Source organism: Rattus norvegicus, chromosome 11 (assembly GCF_021556685.1).
Source record: "Rattus norvegicus strain SHRSP/BbbUtx chromosome 11, alternate assembly SHRSP_T2T, whole genome shotgun sequence".
NCBI classification, from domain to species: Eukaryota; Metazoa; Chordata; class Mammalia; order Rodentia; family Muridae; genus Rattus; species Rattus norvegicus.
The window spans coordinates 49793491-49817109 of NC_141544.1; the positions used below are offsets into that span (position 1 = coordinate 49793491).

The 23619-nt window shown below is 43.6% G+C and overlaps 1 protein-coding gene and 1 long non-coding RNA gene across 3 annotated transcripts in view; one reads left to right on the plus strand and one right to left on the minus strand.

The window, feature by feature from the left end:
• Positions 1 to 23619, minus strand: part of Dscam (DS cell adhesion molecule) — a 578367-nt gene that overhangs the window by 275265 nt on the left and 279483 nt on the right.
• The window catches only part of LOC102551331 (uncharacterized), a 34467-nt gene continuing 12600 nt past the window's right edge, over positions 1753 to 23619 (plus strand). The window contains 1 exon segment of the long non-coding RNA NR_190616.1: positions 1753 to 2242. This is a non-coding gene — a long non-coding RNA (uncharacterized LOC102551331).

Below are 23619 nucleotides of genomic sequence, written 5' to 3' on the forward strand. Positions count from 1 at the left end.
CTGTCTGAATTTCTGCTTTTATTTTCTCTCCCTGCATCTGAGCATTGGAGAGGTGGCTCAGGAGGGAGGCACAGTGTGTGCAAAGCCCCAGGTTTCTTCCTTAGAACAATAAAGGAACAAAACCCTCTACTCTATCCAGGATCTTCTTTGCTCTGCGTAAGACCCTAGCCTATGAGACGGCGCCACCCACATTCCAGGCAGGTCCTTGCTACCATTCTAGAAGCATACTTTACAGGCAGCCCGGAGGTGTGTTTCACTGGCCAATGTGCTTCTCAGTCAACGAATTGATACCCAAGATTAACAACCACAGAATTCTCAATACAAGTGACAAGCAGTTCAAGGAGATGGCTCAGTCAGTAAAGGCACTCGCTATGTAAGCCTGATGATCTGGGTTCATGGTGAAAGGGGAGAACTGACTCTTGAAAGTTGTCCTCTGACCTGTACACACGCACCATGGTGCACACTCACAAACACGCACACATATCCATGCAAAAGTATATATGCACACACGCGCATGCACACATGCAATGCACTAACACACACTCATGCACACACGTGAACACACGTACAAACACAGGTGTTCACACATACTCACAAACACACACACATGCACATGTGCACACACACATACAAGCACACACACATAGCATCTTGACACTGTAGTGACTCACTGAGTAGATGTACAATTGTTTAACTAACACACATAAGTTTGGACGCCTCTAATATCTCACTATTGTGAGTTAAATGAAGTGTTACATGTGGACCTTTGCCATATTTCTGATTACCTCCTCAGTATGCTTCTATGAGGTTTCCGAGGGTCCAATCTTCATTTTCTTTTAAATAAATACATTAAATTGGTGAGCTGATGGCATGGATGCCAGTTACTGAGTGTTTTAATGATCTATGATGGTGATCTGTTTAGAGTCTAAATACATATGCATGCACAGGGAGGACAAAGAGAAGAGCTGTGATCTCTGGTGATTGCCATGCACCAAGGGCTCATATCATGCCTTTTAATGCCCTAATTTTGTGATTTGGGAAGGATATCTGAAGTTCTAGATTCAATTATTTGGGGACTGAAGTTACACAATCTAGGTTCCCCTGACTCTCAGAGACACTTTTTACTGCATTAGATTGGATGACTCACATAGTCCAGGTGACAAACTGGGGCATTCAGCTCTCTCTTTAGTCAAGCTCCTCCCACCCCCAGTGCACAGACCCACAGGGGATACCCAACCCTGAAGACGAATTGGGCCTAGTACACATCAGCTAACTGGGGAGCAGTAGGGGCCAAAACAAATGACAGGCAGACATAGGCGAAAGGGGCTTTAAACTTGGTGGCTTTGGGCTGTGTTAATTATATAGGTATATATAAACTACAATTAGGCTAAGTTCCCATGAGGTTTTCTAGACTTGTGAAGGAAAAAAAAAACCTAGATCCAGTGACAAAGCCCACAATATTAAGTTCTAGCTTCCTCCTCCTTTCCCCTCCCTGGACAGTTCCAAATAAATAATTTCATGTGGGAGCAAATTTTGAACCTCAGAAGCTATTCTGAGACATTCTTTTGTTATTTTTATTGTAATGAAAGTCAAACTTGAAGACCAGAATTTTCCCTCTTCAAAGGTCAGGGCTATTTTTACTTCCCTTCTGGATATGTTTTTAATCAGAGCTTCCACTCTCATTGGTACCCAGCCTTGTTACGAAGCAATTTGTCCACCTGCAGAGTTTAAACATTCTCTCTATTTTAAGCCCATAGTTGAAAGAAGTTTGTAAGTGCATGAATTTTCTTAGTCCTCTATAGAATGTGATTTAGAGGCCTGGACCTGGATTCCTTAATCCTCCAGGAATCTTGTTTCCTTTTCTTTATCTTTAATCATTACACTTTTTAAAGAATAAAGTCCTGAGATATTTTTCTATGTATTAATGAACTATTAAAAACACGTTCATCAAAGCGACTTTGCAAGGATCTGCTTCTGTGAACAGAGACTGGTGGACAAAACCTTGGGGCTGGCCTTGATCTTGATAATTTTGTCTTAGTCTTCACTCTGGGGCCCTCATGTGGAGTAAAGGAATGGAGATATTAGCATTTGCCATGTGACTCTTTGGTCTCATCATCTGTTGTGTGAACAGCTGTTGTACCAAGCAGGCAAGATGGCTCAGAGGACAAGGGAGATTGTAACCAGGCCTGACACCAAGGTTGAGCTCCAGAAACTACATGGTGGAAGGGAAGAACCCAGGCCGGTAAGTCGTCCTGATTTCTACACACTCACTGTAGCATGCTAAGAAGGGACACAGATACTCACACCTAAGGTCATACACACACTAGCCATTAGCTTCAGGGTGTGGGAAGGAAGAAGGTTCTGTGCTAGCACTTGAGTTCCTTGTAGCTCATAAACAGGCCCAGGGCTCTTTGGGGGATCCAACCTTCTTAATCTGGAGCAAGTTTATCAGGAGCTATGGCTGCTAATGGCTTCTGAATCTCTGAGATCAGAATCATATCAATCTAGCGACCTGCTATTCATTTCCTTAGAAATGTCCACTTCGTTGCTCAGAAGGTGATTTACTCAGACATCACACTCGATTAACAGAAGGCAAATCACTGTGTCACCCATCATCATTGTGATTAAGATCTGATACACAGGTGGGGCAGGGTGAGGAGGTGAGACTGTGCTCTGGATTCCTCTACTCCAGAAAATATATTTCTGAATTTTACATGCATGCAGGATGTGTTCTTCCAACAGGATTTCTCAGGGTTCATACCCCCAATTTAAACAAAAAGCATAAGAAACGGTTACAGTTTTAGATGTTGACCTCAGAAAATTCTACCAACATGTAAATTTCATTCAATAAATGTGGCCAATTACATACTAGCTCCACGCCAGGCCAAGAACAGCTCTCTGTCTCTGTCTGTCTGTCTCTCTCTCTCTCTGTGTGTATCTCTGTCTCTCTCTATATATCTGTCTCTGTCTTTCTGTGTGTGTCCCTGTTTCTGTCTGTCTCTCTATCTCTCTCTGTCTCTCTCTGTCTTTGTCTCTTTTTGTCTCTGTATCTCTGTGTGTCCCTGTCTCTGTCTCTCTCTGTCTTTGTCTCTTTCTGTCTCTGTATCTCTGTGTGTCCCTGTCTCTGTCTCTCTCTTTCTCTCACATGCACACACACACACACACATACACACACACACACACACACACATACACACACTGCAGAGAAAATAAGAATATGTTTATATTCCCTCCTGTGCTCAATGCAGAACTGCACACAACAGCAAGGTATGGACCTAACAGTGACCACAGCACAGAGGGACAGTTATATACATTGCATATTCACACAGAAGCACACTACTCAGCCTTTACAAAGAAAGAAGTCCCATAGCTGGTCACACATGATGAATTTGGAAGATCTTGTTAGTGAAGTACAACAGTCACAGAAGGAAATGCTGTCCTCATGTAAGATTTGAGACGTGAGGTCATAGAAGAAAGAAGTAATTTTGTCTTCCCCGGGATACAGCCTGAGACTTGGAGCATTGCTGATCAAAGGACACAGCTTTTAGCAATATAGGAGCAATAAGTTAAATAAATTATCACTTGATATGCTGATTATAGTTAAATAAGGATGTATTGTAACTTGACAAGGAGCAGATTTTGTCTGGGATGAATTCATATTTTAATTAGCTTGACGCAGCTATTCTACAACATATACATATTTCAAAAATTTATTTTGTGGGGATATGTGTATGCACATACATATATGTATGTATATGCACGTATATGCAGATTAGATCTGGATTAAAGGCGTGTTTTCCTACCTTAAAGATCCAGATTAGAAATAGATCGTCCCACTTCAAATTAAGCAGAAATCCCTCACAGATGTGCCCTCCATTTTTAGGTTGTAGTTAATTCTAAATGTAGTCCTGTTGACAACCAAGAATAGCCACCACAGGCTCAACAGTGGCACTTACCCCTGTTGGAACACTCTAATATGTAGACCACAGGTGGCAGTAACTTCCCCAGTCAGCTACGTTACTATTTTTCATGAAAGTGTGAGCCAGTTAAAAATCTACGATAAAATTGTGACTCCGTCATTCAGTTACAGTCACATCCTCAGACAGGAAAAGTCAGTCTCCTTTTGATAAATATTTATCTTTGATATAAATTAATAAGACTTACTGAGTGCCAATCACGTGCAAGCAAGTCCAGAATGACGCTGTGCTCTGTCTCCTGGTTGTTCTACCCCTTGCTACCGCTAAATCACATCCTTTCTGTAGCCTTGACCCTGGAAGACGTTCCAGGTAGACAACGCAGCCCCTGAAGTTGTCGCTGTGGGGAGATGAGATTGGGGACTGGAACATTGGATCCCCCTACTGATGAACGGAGTCAGACAAGACAAAGTCTCCTTGCCTTGAGCCACATCTGGGGAAATCTCTTTAGCTTTGAGCCTGGTGATTGACCCAAGTGCTTTGTCAGGGAATTTTGTAGTAGTCAGATTCTTACTGGCAGGTGAACGACCTCTTCAAGACCTCTGCACTTTGATAATCAGAGCTTGCGATTTTTAAAATGTGCTCACCCATGTAGTACCCTGAATCCGTATCCTTTAAGCTGCAAGTTGCTGCCTATTGTCGAATTAATGAATACGGTGATTTCAAGTCTGGCAATCCAGAATCAGGCACAGAAGGGGAGCAGCGTGAGCCAGCCATCAGACCGAATGGCTTAGTAATGAGGATTTCTGTGTGCTTACAAGGAACGGATGAAAGATGTGATGGTCTCCCTCTCCCACTGACACAGTGAAGGTGCAGCTCATCTTGGAGGCAAGCAGTTGTATCTGCAAGGATTGAGTTTATAGGAGGAAGCAAGGAGTGGATATTCAGACTGACTTCAACAGCAAGAGTAGGCTTTGAATAACCTGAGAGGTCGTGGCTCAGAGCCAGCCGCAGAGGTGACCAGAGCACGCAGTATGGGATCTGAGTGGGCTTTGTAGATGGGAAAGGAAAGGGGGTTTTAATAGGGGAATACTGGGGGACAGTTAAGTGTTTTATTTTATTATTATTTTTTTCTGAGAAAAAGCTGTTTCTTTTGGAGGTTCTGTTTTTGTTTTATTTTGATTTTGGTGTTAGACTGTTCGGGCAAGGATAGCACTGTAACCTGCTTTCATAACCATTAGTATCTAGGGTTAAGGTCAGCTGCTTTTTCATTTTCCCATTCTGAGAACTATACAGATAGCTGGGTTTCTGGAACTCTGAGTCTAGTTTGGGGCCTTGGATTTGGGAAAGGAGATTTTTTTTCCCCCCTTAGTATCTAACTGTGGTTTTATTATTCATTTTTTTGGATAGAGATGCTAGCATTTTAAATGTGCTCATGGCCATTCTTACATTTTCTTTGAAGTGCCTCTTCAACCATTGTGCATGCTTTGAACTAGGACATTTGTCTTACCGCTGACTCCTCAGGATTCTTTCTGTGCTTGGAAAGTGTGTCCTTTGAAGCTGCACTTGGCCTTGTCCATTACTTAATGAATGCTTTTGAAAAAGCAAAGGTTTCCGTTACTGTCTTCACCGCTAAATTTACTTTATAAACACTTTCCTCTTGCAGTTTGTTTTCTTCTGTGTCCCCTGTAAAACATCTTTGCCTACTCTGAGGGTGACTCAATTTCTTCATGCCCTCTTTGAGAAACGGAAAACTTAGTTCTTATGGTGAGGTCAGTGTCCACCCCATTTTCCCGTGGTGTGGCAGTAGAGGGGGAAAGAGCCCTTTAGCACAGGAATATCTGCATGTCTGTCGTATGGATATCCAAACCTTACAGTACTGACTGGTACACATTTTCCTTTACCTCATTGAATCGCTGGGTCTTGCCAATATTTGAGCCAGCTAGTAGGGTTGGAGGATGGGGAGGGGGAAACTTTGGTGTTTCCATGTTTTAGAGGCACTGGAGCCCTTGACATGTTTCTGCTCGAGTCAACAATATACAGTCACTCAGCACTCCCTCTGGCCTCCACAAAAAATAAAAATAAAATAAAAGCCAAAACATGTTTTGATATTTTATCCCAGAATCAATACATAAATTAAAGTAGATTTTCAGGCTAGGGAGATGGCTCAGTGGGTAAGAGTGCTTGTTCTACAAGCATGCAAACCTGAGTTCAAATCTCCAACAACTGTGATTATTTTAAAAAGGACAAAAGTAGTTATATACACACTAATATCTCCAGTGTTGTGTGAGCCATAGTATGAGGAAGGCTTGAGTTTTCTGGCCTCCAGACTAACTCAAGGTTCAGTAAGAAATCCTGTCTCAGGGAAGTAAAGCAGGCAGAAAGCGAGAAGAGAACACCAGTGCCCAACACTCTCCTCTGACTTCCAGACATGCATGGGCATATACGGGCATATATGTTTGCATGCATGCATGTGTGCGTGGGCACACACACACACACACACACACACACACACAACTAATTATTTCTGTAGATTATCAACAAATAGATGAGAAGTTAACATTTCCAAAAAATACCACGTATAAGACATTAATTACCATAAAGACAAATTTCAAGGCACCAAACTATAGAGTAAAATATTAATGAGAGAAATGAAAGATTCCTTAAACACAGATGCAAATAAATGGTTAGATCAGAAGGCTCAGTATAGCCAAGGGACCAACCCTTCCCAAGCCCATCCTTTGATGAACGTGTTTCAATCCCAGCAGACAACAGATACAGTTGTTCTAATCTACAAATGTTGAGGATAGAGAAGTTCTAGACGGCACTGAATAAGAGCAAAGTGAAGCTTTGACTCTGGCCTTCAAGGCTCCTGCAGGGTAATGTGATTTAAACGGTGTGTTGTGGTAGAAAAATAATAATAAAAATGATAGGAATGGTACTGAGTCCAGAAATAGATCATACATGTCTATATGTGATGGACAAATGATTAATTTACTTTTGATAATGAATCTATCAACTCAGACTTTTGCTGAGAGATGCCTGAGGCCAGTGAGGCCAGCTCTGACACAGTCTGCAGAGCTGATGCTGGTACCACTTGGCCATGCAGGTGTTTAGCCCGGCTTCTCGTCTCAGGACAGGACACTTGGGTGTGTTGTATTACTCTTCAAGTTTCACCAGATTCAATTAATCGGCATTTTGCTGAGAATTTTCTTCTGCAATGTCTTCAGTTATGGAACAGGGTGAATAGTGGTCTCATTAAGCAAGACCAATAGTGTTTCCTTCCTTCTGTTTGCTAGAAGGCAGGCTGTGTGATTCTGATATTTCCAGTTTAAACACTTGAAAGAAGTCATTCCTGAAACTGTCTGGACATTCTGATGACACTGTCAAAGTATACATTTAATGACTTTAATAGTTACAGAGTATTTTCTTAGCCTCATTTCTCTTGTTCACAAAACAACTTAGTGGAGAAAGGGCTTATTTTAGTTCACAGTTCCGTGTCCCAGTTCACCAGAGTAGGGAACTCAGAGCAAAATCTTGAGACAGCCGGTCACATCCACAGTTAGAAGCAGAGACGGATGTGTTCCTGCTTGACCACTTGCTTGTGCTCAGCTTGACTTTCTACTGTTATACCATTCCTGACCCCCCCCCCACCGCCTAGGGAATGCTGCCACCTACAAGGGACTGTGTCTTCCTACATCCACTAATCTAAAGATAATCTCCTACAGGTCAACCTGATCTAGGCAGTCCCTCATTGATACTCCCTTCCCTAGAATCTATAGGGTGTGCCATGTTGACAAATCTATCCACCTTCTCAACTCCTGAGGTTGTCTTTCCCTCAGGGCTGAGGGTTGGTAGTTTGTACTATTATGAGAGACTGGTCTACCTCACACAAAGTGTGGGAGAAATGGGTCCATCTCCCTGTTCTGTGAGAAGCATGGCTCATACTGCTTGGATCTTCTGATACTGTGGTATGGGAGGTCTGAATGGCAAGATGCCCTTGACTTTGGAGATGTTGTCAGATCTTTACATCTTTCCTGTTCTTTGGCTTGTCAGTCTTGCTCTAACGTCATCCACCCCTTCTGCTGTCTAAGTTACATAGATGGCCTTAACTATTTTGCTGTTGTGTCGAATAACATCTGCAGTTTTTGTTTTCTCCTCTCCACACTGTCTGAAGACCTCTGCCCATTGGATTGGGTGGAGAAAGCATAAAGCCCAGGCCACCTGTTTTCCTTTGTCCAGGCTCAGTATCCTGTGCTGCCTGGTCTCATGCGAAATATGTCCCTCCCCCAAGTTGTTTAAGATGAGAAGATAAACACAGATGGGTCTGCCAACTGGGGACCAAGTATTCCTGGAGAACATTTCAGGATCAATCTACAGAGGAAGCCTAGCATTCCATCCTCAGAAACTAAAACAACAAACAAAAATACTGGGCCGTAACACTGTTATTCAAAGAAATATTTAGTGATTATTCTGTGAAGCACTAACACATCTATATGGGCAAGATGGTAATTTTCAAATAGCATCCAAAGTTCTCTGAAATTTCTATATGGTGGAGGAAAGATATCGCCTTATCAGAAACATGGGAGCCTGAGAGCAATAGTTGTCTATGGTTATGGCTATACGTGTTACTTTTATAATCACTGTAACCAAATATCCTGCAAAAGCAACTTAAGAAGAGCTGGATTTATTTTGGCTAACAGCGTGGGAAGATAAAATTGATCGTGATAGGAAAGTGGATGAATGGGACCATGAGGCAGTAGTCACATGGCTTCACAATCAGGAAGCGTAGAGAGATGAAAACTGGAGCCCACTGACTTCCCTCTCTCTCCAGCCCATGCACAGGGGCTGCCCACACCCAAGACTCTTCTTCCCTGTCCCTTTAAACCTCTCTGGAAACACTTCACAGACACAGGAGGGGCTTGTCTGCAAGGTGACAAATCCATTCAAGTTGACAGTGATCCCCACAGGCTGACATCTCAGGGCTCATACACCTGGCACCTCCATCCACATCCCTCTCCTTGTTCAGCAGAAGAGAAACCTGTACCAGTGCCCAGCCCTAGTAAACAGTCATGGAATAAGCTAGCATTGCAAGGCAGTGTTCACCAGACCCCACGTAACACTGACAGGACTCTCAGAACAAAAGAATCCTCCTGCAAGAAATATCAGTTAAGACAGATGATGTTCACTGATGGGTCCATAGCTGTTCAGCTTTGAAGTTGTTGGTGCCCCCCCCCTCTAGTGTGTGTCTGAGACTGAGCGCACTGTCCAACTATGGTTTTCTAGCATCACATCAGAGCAGCAGAGTAGACCCACGAAGTGCTGTGTAAATGGGATCTCCATTCATGCTCCTGTAAGTAGTTCGTCAACCCTGTAACCCCTCAGTCTCCCTGGACACAGTGTATCCTGCTGCTTCCTCTATAGGGAGCCTTGCTCTTCCACTTGTTCTCTGCTTGTCCTTTCAGAGCTTCAGATTCAGTCACCAGGTAGCCATCCTCATCTCACACACACACACACACACACACACACACACACACACACACACACACACCTCACAACTGCCTTAGCACTTGGGCTGGGTTTAACATCCCTTTAGCTCTTTTATTGTGTGTGTGTGTCTGTCTGCCTGTCTCTCTCTCTCTCTCTCTCTCTCTCTCTCTCTATATATATATATATATATATATATATATATATATATATATATATATATATTTGTTATCATAGGATAATTATATATCCTTGTGAACAGAGCTGTGTAGCAATGGGGGTGTGGAGAACTGGGGGTAGCCAACAGAAAGTCCCAGATGCCAGGAAAGCAAGAGGCTCCCAGGACCCAATGGGGATAACATTAGCTGAAATACCCAAGAAAAGGGAGAGAGAACCTGCAAGATCATAGAGAGAGATTAAGCATGGCCCATAGTTTAGGGATGGGGCTACCCCACTCTTCTCAAAGAATTTAACCCAGAATGGCTCCTGTCTAAAGGAAATACAGGGACAACAAGAACAAAGAGTGGAATAGTGACTGAAGGAAAGGCCATCCAGAGACGGCCCCGCCTGGGGATCCATCCCATCTGCAGCCACCAAACCCAGTCATTATTGCTGATGCCAAGAAGTGCTTGCTGACAGGAGCTATAGCTGTCCCGTGAGAGGCTCTGCCAGGACCTGACTAGGACAGATGTGGATGCTTGCAGCCAATCATTAGACTGAGCTCGGGGACCCAAATTGGAAGAGTTAGGGGTAGAACTGAGGAGCTGAAGGGGTTTGCAACCCCATAGGAAGAATAATATCAACAAACCAGACCTCCCAGAGCTCCCAGGGATTAAACCACCAACCAAAGAGTACACATGGAGGGACTCATGGTTCCAGCTGCATGTGTAGCAGAGGATGGCCTTATCTGGCATCAATGGGAGGGGAAGCCCTTGGATTTTGTGGAGACTCAATGCCCCAGTGTAAGGGGAAGCTAGGACAGCAAGGCAGGAGTGGGTAGTTGGGTAGGGGAGCACCCTCATAGAAGCAGTGGGTAGGGGGAGGGGATGGGAGTTTCCAGAGAGGAAACTGGGAAGGAGGACAATATTTGAAATGTAAATAAATAAAATAACCGATAATTTTATTTTTTTTAAAAGATGTCTTTCAACTCTCATCTGTTCTTGTCCAGCCCTCACACTGGGCTTCCAGGTAGCCCAGGCTTTTATTATCTCTGTGTACTCCTGGGACATTTTGATGGGACTCCAGAACAATACAGTTTCACTGATTATTTTAGAAAAACCTGATTCATATTAGAAGCATATGAGTTTATTAACAGATGTATGAAGTCACTCTAGGCTGTGATCATTATGCAGCCCACATTCTCTGGGCAGGAAACTAAGCAGGGCTCTGAGGGGGTTTGCCTTCGCTTTGGGCGTTACGCTGGACTGGGGATGGGGCTCTGAAGAATCAGATCTCATTCTGCTGCCCAGGACCACAGGTGAGAGATGTTCCAAAGGACTAGAGTTAAATAAAATAATAAAGACATTATACGGGAAAGTTTACCTATTCCAGAGTTGGTGATGTGGTACGAGACTACTCTCTAGTGGCTGGTTACAGAGCAAGAATTTCAAAATAAATTCCAGATTTCACAGAAATGGAAAACAGGAATGGTAAATACCATTTAAGGGGGAGTTCTTTACTGAACATTTTGTGAAAAATACACCGTAGAATTTTAAAAGTTAAGGATTTGTATAACTAGTTACTCTTTAAGAAGCCAGTCAAAAGATGAGGGAAGATGTAATTTCCATGCTGATTTTATCAATGGAACCATGACGCCACCCTGACTGTTAGGTGCTTTAATGACGAAGCACTTGATTATTTCTACAAATTGTGACATACATGCTTTTCCAGTACCAAACTACTGGCAAATGTCCCCAAACTATCCCCTGAATAGAATCTTAAAGTTTTAAGGGTTAGGTAAATATCTTTAATATTATTTTTTTTGCTTCTGATATCCTTTGTTGATGTATGGTGATATTTTATACATTGGTTTTTAAGGTCTCATTCCTTTTCATTTGAAATCATTTTCAAACTTCTATGAGCTGGGAGCAAGAGGGTAGACAAACTGATTAGGCAGTTCTTTGCAAAAACCTCTAAATGCAATAAAAATACATTAGACTATATTTCAGAAACCTAACTGCAGGCTAAGTGTTGAGGCTAATATCATACAGTAATCATTAAATATTGGTGTTTGGTTAAAACAAGAAAAAATATAAGGCACACAGAGCTGGGTCCACTTTACAGGGAGGTCGCTCAACTTTTGTGATATTCTTTTAGCATTAAACTAATCTGTGGTAATCATCTGGCCATTTCTATGATACTTCTGGGGGCATAAAACATTTTCAAATCACTTCATCTCAACAAATAGTGTTCTTTAATTATCGTTAATCAAAAGGAAGAAGGGTTTCTGACAGTAAGCTCTCTGCCAGATAAACCATCACTGGGGACAAAGACCACGCCTTATTGCCGTCCTATAAATCTTTGGCCACAGACATGATCTCATTCACTCCTAAGGGCGGCAGCTCTGTGTTCTCATGACTGCCATGTATGAATACATAAAACGACATTTCATTCGATCCAGTCTGCTCTCTAGAACTCTTCAGTGAGGTAATAGCTCATGAAGATGTGAAACTGGGACTCTTGAATGGGCACGCCTTTTCTTTCTTCCACACTGAGGGTCAGACTGTCATAGTTTCATGGGGATGGGCCGAACTAAGAGGAGAGAGTCTCTGGATAGGTCCTAATTGGCTTTAACTGTCAACTTGACACAATCTAGGGTCACCCGAGAAGAGGAATTACCCAGGTCAAACTGTCCTGTAGACTTGTCTGTGGGAAGACTGTCTTGATTGTCAATGATATTGGAAGCCTAGCACAGGACAGGCAGCACCATCCCTAGGCACCATCCCTAAGACCTTAGGACATATATAAGCACTAGCAAGGGGGCTGGAGAGATGGCTCAGTGGTTTTGAAGAAGATCTAGGTCTGGTTCCCAGCATCTACACAGTGGCTCCCAACTACCTGCAACTCCAGTTCCATGGCTTCTAGCATTTACTTCTGGCGTCTGTGCACAGAAGGCATGAAAATGACACACAGACACACATGCAGAAAAAAAAACATATATACAGAATAAAGATAAATACATCTCTGAAGGTTTACATCGCCTATTAGCCATGGGATAACTCAGGGGCAGTCTCCTCTGGCGCCCGTTGGTCGCTTCATGGACACGAGGCTCTCTCTCCCCACTCAGAGCCTTTAGAGTATTTCAGTCAGTGATTACTCCCAAAGAAATCCACCAGGGTGCATGTGGGACAAAGAGGGGCATAGACAAGCTGATTGGGCAGGGGTGGGAAATATGGCAACTGAGTGAAACATCTTAAGGAGGAGAAATGGTATTGAGCAGGACGTACAGGACATGACAGCTTTAGATATTCAGAGTGTCAATGTGAGGTGAGACAAATAAAATGATACAAAAGGAAATTAAAGGCTGCTCGTTCAATTTAGTTTTGCCAAAAGTTCTGATATCCAAGAAGCAAAATGAAACATAGGAATATATATATATATATATATATATATATATATATATATATATATATAGAGAGAGAGAGAGAGAGAGAGAGAGTTTTTTTCTTAGATGTATCTCCCAGGGGTTTCCCTTGCTGGCATTTTGATCCCAAAGTAACCTAGTGAGGCATGATGAAATGAATCTTTAAGAGATGGGATCCACTCACTGGGGTGGGGTGGGTAATTAGGTCCCGGGAGTCATGTCAACCTCGGAAGGGATTCATGTGAGTCTTGGACTTTCAGACTCCACAGATATAGCGTAAGTGAGCCTCATTTTGTAACATGCTTGTCCTCAAGTGGAATGCTTTAGCAAAAGAAAATGGGCTAACTCAAGGACCAGAGGACTTCTCAGCTTTGCAGTCCAGTGAGGTGGATCTAACATTTAAACAATTCATTTCGAGTCTTAAACAGCATATACCCCAAAGGTCAAAAATGTGTGTTACATATTTGAACCTCCTGTATTTGAAAGCCTTATTTGAAAGTTAGCTTGTGACGTCTAACTTTTAAAACATCTTGTACACTGTTACTTTAAAGACTTTTAGATAACAACTTGCTAAAACCACATTGTTGATTTTTTTTCTTTTCTCTCCAAATGTGACAGCCTCAAGCTAAATTCTCAAGGTTTTAAAGTCTTGCAGAAAAACTGCCCTTTCAAATATGCCATCAACATAACTGGTAATAAACCCCACACACGTGTGTCTGTAGACACAGAATGCCGTGGCCTAATCAGGTCCTTTGCTAAGTAATTATCGTGACACAATTTTAGCAGCAAAGGTTAAGCATCTTCATCTGAGTGGAATTTGAAGAAATGAGTCTTGATGTGGTAACTGCCATTTGTCAGCATCCTGCAGAGGCTGTTGACAGGCTCCAGTCTCCCTGGCAACACCACAGTTCCTTTTCTTTCCCAGTAACCTTAGACACTAATAAAGACATGCAAGTCCGGAGGGCATAAAAGGTATTTCTAATCTGCTTCTCCTTTTCTGACTGGACCAGGCAGAGGCATTAGGCTCGGCTGGAAGCACTTGAAGCAAAGGTGCACTTGCTCCCCAAGTCTGACTCTGTCTATGAACATACTAAGCATATGCGTGCGTGTGTGTGTGTGTGTGTGTGTGTGTGTGTATAGTGAAGATATATGAAGATAAATATACATGCACATGTATGCACACGTGTATATATATACACATGTATATCTTCATTAACAAAATGCACTATTAATTTTAACCTTACTTGAGAGAGAGATTTAAATAATAAATAGTGCTAAACCAAATAAGTAAATTAAATGGAAGCCAGGCCTAAAATATATTCCTAAGTAAAAGTGAACGGGGAAAAGGAGCTGTGTGGGACCTCAGCGTCAGCCAAATGTACCTCAAACATCTCATGGTGATGTGCTACCAAGGTTAAACAAAAACAAAAGGCAACACACAAAACCCCCAAACAAAAACCTGAAACTGTCAAGAGAGCAAAACAGAAATGTAAACTAAACCCATCTAAGTAAACGCCTTCGATGAGCTCTGATGCCCCAGGGTGCTGGCACAGGTACGGGAGCAAATAAGACAGGTGAAGGATGTGTCTGATTTTCCTCCTCTCATCATTTGCACCCTAAAAAGGCCTAGGCCATGCTCCCTCCATTAAGGTGGGAACCACAGCTCTTTTGAAGCAGTCTAATTCACAAAACATTGCATGGCCTTTAAACTCTTTAAGGATTTTGATTGTGCCTCAGTTTACCTTGTTGAAATTAAATGTAGACGTTTCTCCACCTGAGACCCTCTTCACCTCTCAAATGAGGACTTTGTGGAGCCAACCACCTCTTAAAAATCGTGCAGTAGGATGCTTCACTCCTTCTTTAAAAGGGGAACAAGAAAACCCTTGGCAGGGAATAGGGAGGCAAAGTTTAGAACAGAGGCAGAAGGAACACCCATTCAGAGCCTGCCCCACATGTGGCCCATACATATACAGCCACCCAATTAGACAAGATGGATGAAGCAAAGAAGTGCAGGCCAACAGGAACCGGATGTAGATCTCTCCTGAGGCAGAGACAGAGAGACAGAGATACAGCAAATGCATAAGCGAATGCCAGCAGCAAACCACTGAACTGAGAACAGGACCCCCATTGAAGGAATCAGAGAAAGAACTGGAAGAGCTTGAAGGGGCTCGAGACCCCTTATGAACAACAATGCCAACCAACTAGAGCTTCCAGGGACTAAGCCACTACCCAAAGACTATACATGGACTGACCCTGGACTCTGACCTCATAGGTAGCAATGAATAGCCTAGTAAGAGCACCAGTGGAAGGGGAAGTCCTGCCAAGACTGAACCCCCAGTGAACATGATTAGGGGGAGGGCGGTAATGGGGGGAGGATGGGGAACACCCATATAGAAGGGGAGGAGGGGGGTTAGGGGGATGTTGGCTTGGAAACTGGGAAGGGGAATAATAATCGAAATGTAAATAAGAATTACTCAAGTTAATAAAGATTAAAGAAAAAAATCGTGTGAAAACTTCACCCTTGGTATCCCAGTCAGGGGCTCTATTCAGAATTAAGGAGTAAAAGACTTTAAAACATGGAGAAACAAAAGTGAATAAAGTACTAAATGATAGAGCGACCTTCCACGCACATTGTTTGGTAGGACTATTGTCAGGGACCAGTAGCAGGCATGGTGAGACACACCTTTAATCTAGCACACAGGAGGCAGAGGCACGAAGTTCTCTGTTGTGCCTGAAGCAAGCCTGGTAAGGTAGTCCAATCTCAGCAAGGTTATCAGGTGCATTCTAATGCAGTGAGATTGGTGTCCTTAGAAACGTTTTGTAGGAACAGATGCATATGGAGGGGAAAACAACTGAGAACACGGGAAGAAGATGGCAGGAGGCTGGAGAGATACACCCACAAGCCTGGCAGGGCTTCCAGGGTCACAGGAACCAGCAGGGGCCACAAAGGGGAGGAGAAGAGCCTCTTCCAGGACTGTGGGGGTAAGTACGGCTGACTTACATTTTTATTTTGAAGACACAGTCATGAAATTTTTAAATAAATATTTGCCATCTTAAGGCACCGTCTCTGGGGCCCAGCGAGTCTTTTATACCCCCAGGTCCCATGTCTGTAGATTCAGCCAATCGTGGATCATGTTCTATTTTTAGATTCCTAGCTTACACAGGCATCATTGGAGGAGGAATTCCCTAAGGGAGGGGGGCTAGGAGGGCATAGTGGTGTGTACATAACATGGGGGTTCAGGGAAAGGAAGGTTGAAGGGGGAACAAGATCCAAGGAAACGATGGAAAGAGGAAGGAAGGTGAATCAAAACAAAACAAGGAGGAACAAGCCACAGGGAAACCTACCATTTCCTAAGCCAATTAAAAATATAAGTTAAGCTGGGCAGTGATGGGGCAGGCAAATCACTGTGAGTTCAAGGCCAGCCTGGTCTGCAAAGTGAGCTCCAGGACAGTCAGGGCTACATAGTAAAACCCCGTTTTGAAAAGCCAAAAATGAATGAATAAATAAATAACTACATATATACACACATACATACATACATACATAATATCATAGATATATAACATATATATTTGTATATACAAATGAGTGTGTGTATGTGTATATGTGTATATGTGTGTGTGAGAGAGATAGAGATAGAGATAGAGAGAGAGAGAGAGACAGAGAGACAGAGAGACAGAGAGACAGAGAGACAGAGAGAGCCAGAAAAGTCATATCCAGCATGCAGGGTAATCTTGCTCTCAGAAGCTACAATTTATTAAACAAAAATCCCAGTCCCAGGTGTGGGGCACCTCTAAGCTGTCAGTCAAGAAGGACCCAGAGGTTCCCTCTGCTAAGCAATGCAGGCTGTTTGCGTTCTTCTTGGTCGTCCACTAGAACTAGATGGCAAGTCTTCACTGCTGAGGCCCCACCCATCTTGGTTGTAAGATGCAGATAAAGGAATCTGAAACCGAGCTGGGTGCTTGCTCCCAGTAGCCAGCATTTGTAGTGCCAGAAAGTTCTATATGGCCTGTTGTGAGGAGAAAGGTTGTGCCCACGGGTGCAACAGTGGAGTAACGGATATGGTGGAACCAACTTCAGGCTCGCTCCATAAGAGGGAGAACATGCCCGGTACTGTAAACTCGGCCAAACACCCATGGCTGCAGAGGTCATATTTCCTTGAGAGATGTAACCATCCTACAGTGTCAAAATGCCGTCTATTTATTTCTACTAGAGACGAAACTCCTCAGCGTTAGCCAGAGAAGCTTCTTCCTGCAGTGTACTCATGGCTGCCCAAAGTGCTGAGAACTAGTGAGGTGTGCACGCAGCCATGAAGAGGACATGTATGCTATCTCCTCTACAGTTCAGGACGCAGTGTGGAAGAGAGACTGAGGAGAACAAAGGAGCTCAAAGACGGGGCAGAGGGCTGCAGGATTCCGTCTTCGTGGCAATACAAGCCCACTGCAAATATGGCCTCACCTCGGCTGCACTGGGCCTCAAAAGACTGGATTTGTAAACAGTCAGTCACTGGTGAGGAGGGGCTCACAGGGTTTTACTCTGAAAACTGTTAGCTATCAGTGGATTCTGAGGGAGGAACGGACGTCGTCATCATCTTCAGTTATATACCACTGGAAAGGACACCAGGCTCCTTAAGGATTACAGCACAAAGGGAAGAGACATGCATGTGAAGGGCGTAGGAGGGAGACAGGAGTGGGTGGGGTCTAAGAGTGCACATGTCCAGGAAGAAGAGCGAACTTGGTCAATGAAGTCTGGGGTTAAGATGTATTTTTAAAAGGTGCACATGTGTGGAGCACAGGGCAGGCTTCCGTTTGTATCATTTTCTCCCTAAAATCCTATATAGAGGGCAAATCACGTGGCATCTTCATTGTATCATATTAGAAATAACCCAGAGCTGTGGGTGTCTAACAGTGTGTGTAGGTTCTAGGCAAATCCTGTGCTGTTTTATACAATGGATGTGGGTGCCTATGGATCGCTGGTATCTCCAGGGGGTCCAAAGCCACCCACCCTCACAGATAACCACAGAAGAACTGGGGCCAACCATTATTACAGGAAAATCATACAATTTGCTTCTTCAGCAGGAAGATAATGAAGCCCTCCCATCCTCTCATGATTAACACAACTGAAGATTGGGGTCCTTAAGTGAATGTAGCTTCAAAGAGTTAACAGCATTTAGAATAGTGTGCAGAGTAGAGAAATCCCAGTAGTTGGTCCTTGGGTAGCTGAAGCAACCCATGAGTCCAGTGGAAATGAATTTAATGGCTAGTAAACAACTAAGCACAGCCAGCAAGCACTGAGCACAGGCATCAAGCACTGAGCATAGGCAGTAAGTACTGAGCACAGAGCACAGGCAGTGAGCAATGTGCACTGACAGCGAGCACTGAACACAGGTAGTGAGCACTGAGCATAGGCAGCAAGTACTGAGCACAGGTAAGGAGACTCAAGCACGGGTAGCAAGCACTGAGGCACAGGTGGTGAGCACTGAGCATAGCCTGTGAGCACTGAGTATAGGCAGTGAGCACTGAATACAGGTAGCAAGTACTGAGCACAGGCAGTGAGTACTGAGTAAGCAAGTGAGCACTGAACACAGCCAGGGAGCACTGACAACAACCACTGAACACAGGCAGTGAGTACTGAGTACAGCCAGCAAGCACTGAGCACAGGCAGGGAGCACTGAGCACTGGCAGTGAGTACTGAACTCAGTCAGGGAGCACTGAACACAGGCAACGAGCACTAAGCACAGAAGTAAAGATTGCTTCGGTGCCAACTTACTTGTTCTTTCACTATCACAATGGGAACCTGGATGCAGGGAACAGAGCAAGAGTGGGCCACTCTTTGAGGGAAAACAGGTCCCCTGGGTCCAGGATTACTAATCTTAAACAAGACACTGCTGCCTTTCTTAATCCATAATACAATGGCTTGAGTTACATTTTGCAAACACTTGAAAACCTTCACTTCACATTGAAAACCTTTTCCTCTGATGCTATATGACATGGCTAAGGCTGGGATGTGACTTCAAGCTCCTTGACACCAGAGATGTTGTCTTATGGCCAGTTTCACTTCCTGGCCCTGTTGAGATATTAATTCTCTTGGCCCAAGGTTCTTGATCATTTCATAAGCTTAAGATAAAATTACAACATTTAATAAATTCTAAAGCATGAATTGCGTTTAAACCTCATGGTTCCTAGTCTGCCTTTAGCATAGATGCACATGGTCACACATGCATGAGCATATGTGCCTAGGGTGCCCACACGCTGTCATAGACACAGAGGCTCATACATGCATGTAGACAAATACACATGTATGTATTGACAAACACATGTGTCTATAAAATCTGTGCATATGCAAGGACATGCACACACATCTGGGGTACAAGCGAGAAGACAAGGGAAGTTTTCAGTATAACTCCTTCATATCTGTCTCACCCCACTTCTGTCCTCCTGGCTTCTCTCCTAGAAGGACGTTGTGGCTGTATTAAGTACTCTGTGTTCTGTATTTTGTCTTACCCTCATAGTGGGGAACAATCTCCCACCTCAATATCTCTAAAGGAATCACATCTGCCAACCCCTTCTTCCCATCTAAGAGAGCATTGAATTCCAGAACTTAGTAAGTAGTCAGCTTTGATGGCCAAGGAACCTTCATTGTTCATGTGATTCATTCTACGCTAAGGTAGAAGGCAAGAAATAAACTGTACACAGGTGTAACAAAGCACGGAGAATACCCTTTGGTTTGCCATGGATACATCGTATTAATGCATTTAATAACACCTATACAATCCTGCAGGCTAGGTATCATTATCTGTTATACAGTCGGGGGAGGGGGGGCTGAGGCCCAGAATGTTTCTGGCCTGCTTAATTCTAGTCTCCTAGAACTGGGTCTAAATCCTGCTCCCTTAACCAAGGTGGTATGTCTTCCTTCTTGTTTATCCTTTCCAACTTGTGAGAAAAAGTATTTGTCTTTAGCCATTGTCCCAGTACAGTACGGGCACTGGGTACACATAAAGCTTTGAATGGACACAGGGAAGCTGGTATCTATTTCCTACAGTCTAGTCAAGCGCAAAGGAAGGCAGGATCTTGGGAGAGTTGGTTACCTGTGCTATCTGCTGGCCCAGACATGGGCTGTCTTTAGTCTTCCTCCTCTTTCCTCTGGTGAGGAGACTGGTCAGTGAAGAACTGGACAATGTCACCCCAGAAAGATGACTTCATCGGAGATGGACTCCATTACGCAATGTCAAAATTATCACCCTGAGTAGTTGGTACCCTCTGAGAAGGACATTTTCTAAGGTAAATGATGTCATCCCCTGAATGATGTCATCACCTGAATGATGTCATCACCTGAAGTAGACGATGCCCTCCGGGATAGAAAGTACTGCCTGTGAGGTAAGTTATCACTGGAAATGGTCAATGCCATCTGAGGTAGGTGATGTCACCTTAAATGGATCTTGTCATCTGAGGCACACATTTCACCTGAAATGACGTGTCCTGAGGAGAGTGATACCATCTGAGGTAGGCCTTACTGTCTGACATGGACAGTAACACCTGAGAGGGATTCATCACCTGAGATGGACTACATCACTTGAACCAACATAAGACAAAGCTTAATGTGTCCACTTGAGAGAAGCCATGACTTAAGTGGAATGCTGGGAACTCTTTTGGTTCCAAACAGCCTTTCGATTGCCCGACTAGAGCCTAAAACACTACCCCAGGTGATTCCAGTTGAAATAACCACCCTGGCAGTAATCTTCTACTACTGGTAATGTCAACCACACCACCACCCTCTCCTCTTCAACAGGAGTGCAGTATCCAGGACACACATGCTTACACAGAAGTGCCACACGGCCAGTAGGTGACACCATAACAGTCATCTTGATGAAAATAAGTGAGGAGAAACCAGGTTCTGGCACCCTCAGAATCTGGGGTGGATGAAATTCCCAGACAGACAAAAGACATAGCATCAGCACACCACCCCTGGGAAGCCTAAGTTGAAGCCATGAGCAATGAAAAGAGCCTATCAAACAACTAGGGTCTAAGAGCTAAAATACCATTTATATATAGTATAAATACAGTTATATATATACATATACATAAAACATATTTATTTAAAAGAGGTATTTTGACTTAGGCTTGAAATCAACTGGCTGGACTGTTTAGTGAAGCCACCCTCTTGGGTGTTAGCTGAGCTCCACGGTGGAGATCTATGGTAGAGATGCAAGCTCTGCTATAATCGTTCCTCATAATGGAACATTATACAGGAAAAACAACACAGCAATTTTCTCTAATCAGGTTGTCGAGTGAAAATAATTAAGCAAAATAATGCACACTAATTACAAAACCTGATACCGATGTGGCCCGTGATTGAGGAAGTAGGAGTGTGCTTTTATTTGGACAATTACTGATTATTAGAAATTCACATTGACTATCAGCCATATTCTGTCCTAAAGAAACACCTGACTCCACAGTAAATATGTACGGGGACGTGGACAGTGCCCTCCCTCTCTCCACATCTGTAGGACCTCCCTCAGCTCTCGAAGGCTGAAGGACTTCCCAGAAACCTGAGAGCAGTTCTGTTGTGCTAATTGCAGAGGGAAGCTAGGAGGAAATAAGTGGTGAGAGCTTGCCCGAAGATGCCAGCCTTTGAACACCCCCGCCCCCAGTACCTTCTGCATATGCTAGAAAGATTCCAAATGATGAAATGGACCAAGAATGGACACATGTGAGGGGCACAAGTGAGACCTTCCATAAGGCCCACAAGTGGGTCAGACAGATCCCCGTGTTCTCTTATGTAGGTCACGGCTCCCAAGCAGGATCAGCATCGAGTAAAGAAACCTCCCAGGAGCCAGCCGGTCCCTGTTAGCCCCATTCCTACCCCAGTCACCGTGACTTCTGTGTAACGCACAGAGTCCTTTCTGGCCTTCAGATTCTGTGATTTCACTTCACTTATTTACACTGGAAAAAGAAAAACCAGAATGTTTTTTATTTTTATGTTACACTTAAGTCTATGATGCCTTAGGCTAGTTTCTGTATTGATATAAGATAGAAGGCCTAGATGAAGGCTTTTGGTTTGTCGCCTTATACATGTCTGCTTGCATCTACGTCATTTTTGGAAGCCGCTGCCTCTGCTTCAATTTCACACGTTTGCCAGCAGTGGCAGGGGAACCATCGTGCGGGGCTTTTTCTGGGGATATATCTGCTTCGTGGAGATTTCTAATGTGCTGTGTCAATCCAGACTGCCCCTGCGTCCCTGGCAATAATGCATCTCTTCATCTAGAGGTAGACTTCCCACCCGGGAACCTCGCAGAAAGACTCGGAGAATCGTCCCTGAGATTTTCAGCCATCTCTCGATGTCTGCAAAATCTGTTTTCAGAACTCTCTGAAGCCAGAAGATGTGCAGGACCCTTGTCTAAAAATGCATATAACTTCCATACACCAATTTTGTACACTTAGTTGTCTCTAGACTAATAAAACCGAACACAATGAAAATGCTGAGTAAAACAGTGTGTTATTTAGAAAATGGCAAAAAAAAACAAAAAAAAAAAAACGTTTGTGTATTTTCAATGTAGATATGTTCCCCTGGCCACATATTTTGATCTATAGTTTGTGGGATCTCTAGACACCTAGAATTAACTGGTAACTTGTATTTTCTGGTTGCCATACATTATTATATTCTTAGGCTTAAAAGTTGGAACTCTGGTCCTCTAAGCAGGGCAGTTGGCTGCCTTGGTGGAGCTGGCATGCAGATGTATGTACACATGAAAGATTCCACCCCTCGCTGTATTTTTCCTCTGCAGAATGGGTGTTTGTAAGCAGACCTGGAACATATGCCACAACCGTGTTGGGTACATCAGCTATGCTGTAAATGAGAAGCAACGTCAAGGCCAGTGTGCGAGCCTAGAGGAGCCGGATATAAGCAAGACTGTAGCCCCCTTGGGAGAAATCAATTAGCCATAGAATGTCATGGCCAGCTTTAGCTTCACAGGAGTGTGAGGGTCTGTGTGGTGGTCCAGATTTTACTTCTGTGAGGCTGAGCTGAACGTTTCTGTTGTTCCTGTCACAGTGAGCTATAGAACTCACCTTTCATTGGGGTAGACTTACCTTATAGTACATTTGGTGTTTCAAGACGGGACAAGTTTTCAGATGGAGTTGTCTATGCATGCATGTACATACGTATATACACACATGCATGTGTATATTAACTATATAGAAAAATGGTCTGTTATACTCAAAGCAGATGTTTCTGAACCTATTAAGAACCAAAAGACACAGAAAATGCATTCTACTTAAATAAAAGAATGAATATTTCTCAAATTCCTTTAAATGGTCAAAGTCAGGAATGTGGAAATAGGTTTTTAAAATTAAACATCACCATTAGAACAGGTCTGTAAATGAGCCATGAAGACTCCCAAACCTAGCAACCCCCTGAGGTGTGGTCTCTGAGCAGCCCCATCAGCAAGGGAGGAGCAAAGGTACCAAGAGCTTGAAAAAGTCCCCCACCTTTGAATACCTAAAGGACTGGGGTGACTGCCTGGCCTGGGTCTCAGATCCTCAACTTACCCTGCATTACCATTCAGGTCTTAGCTAATGCCACATCCAACCCAACACTGAAATGGAGCCACCATCCTGCTCTGTCCTCTCTGGTTG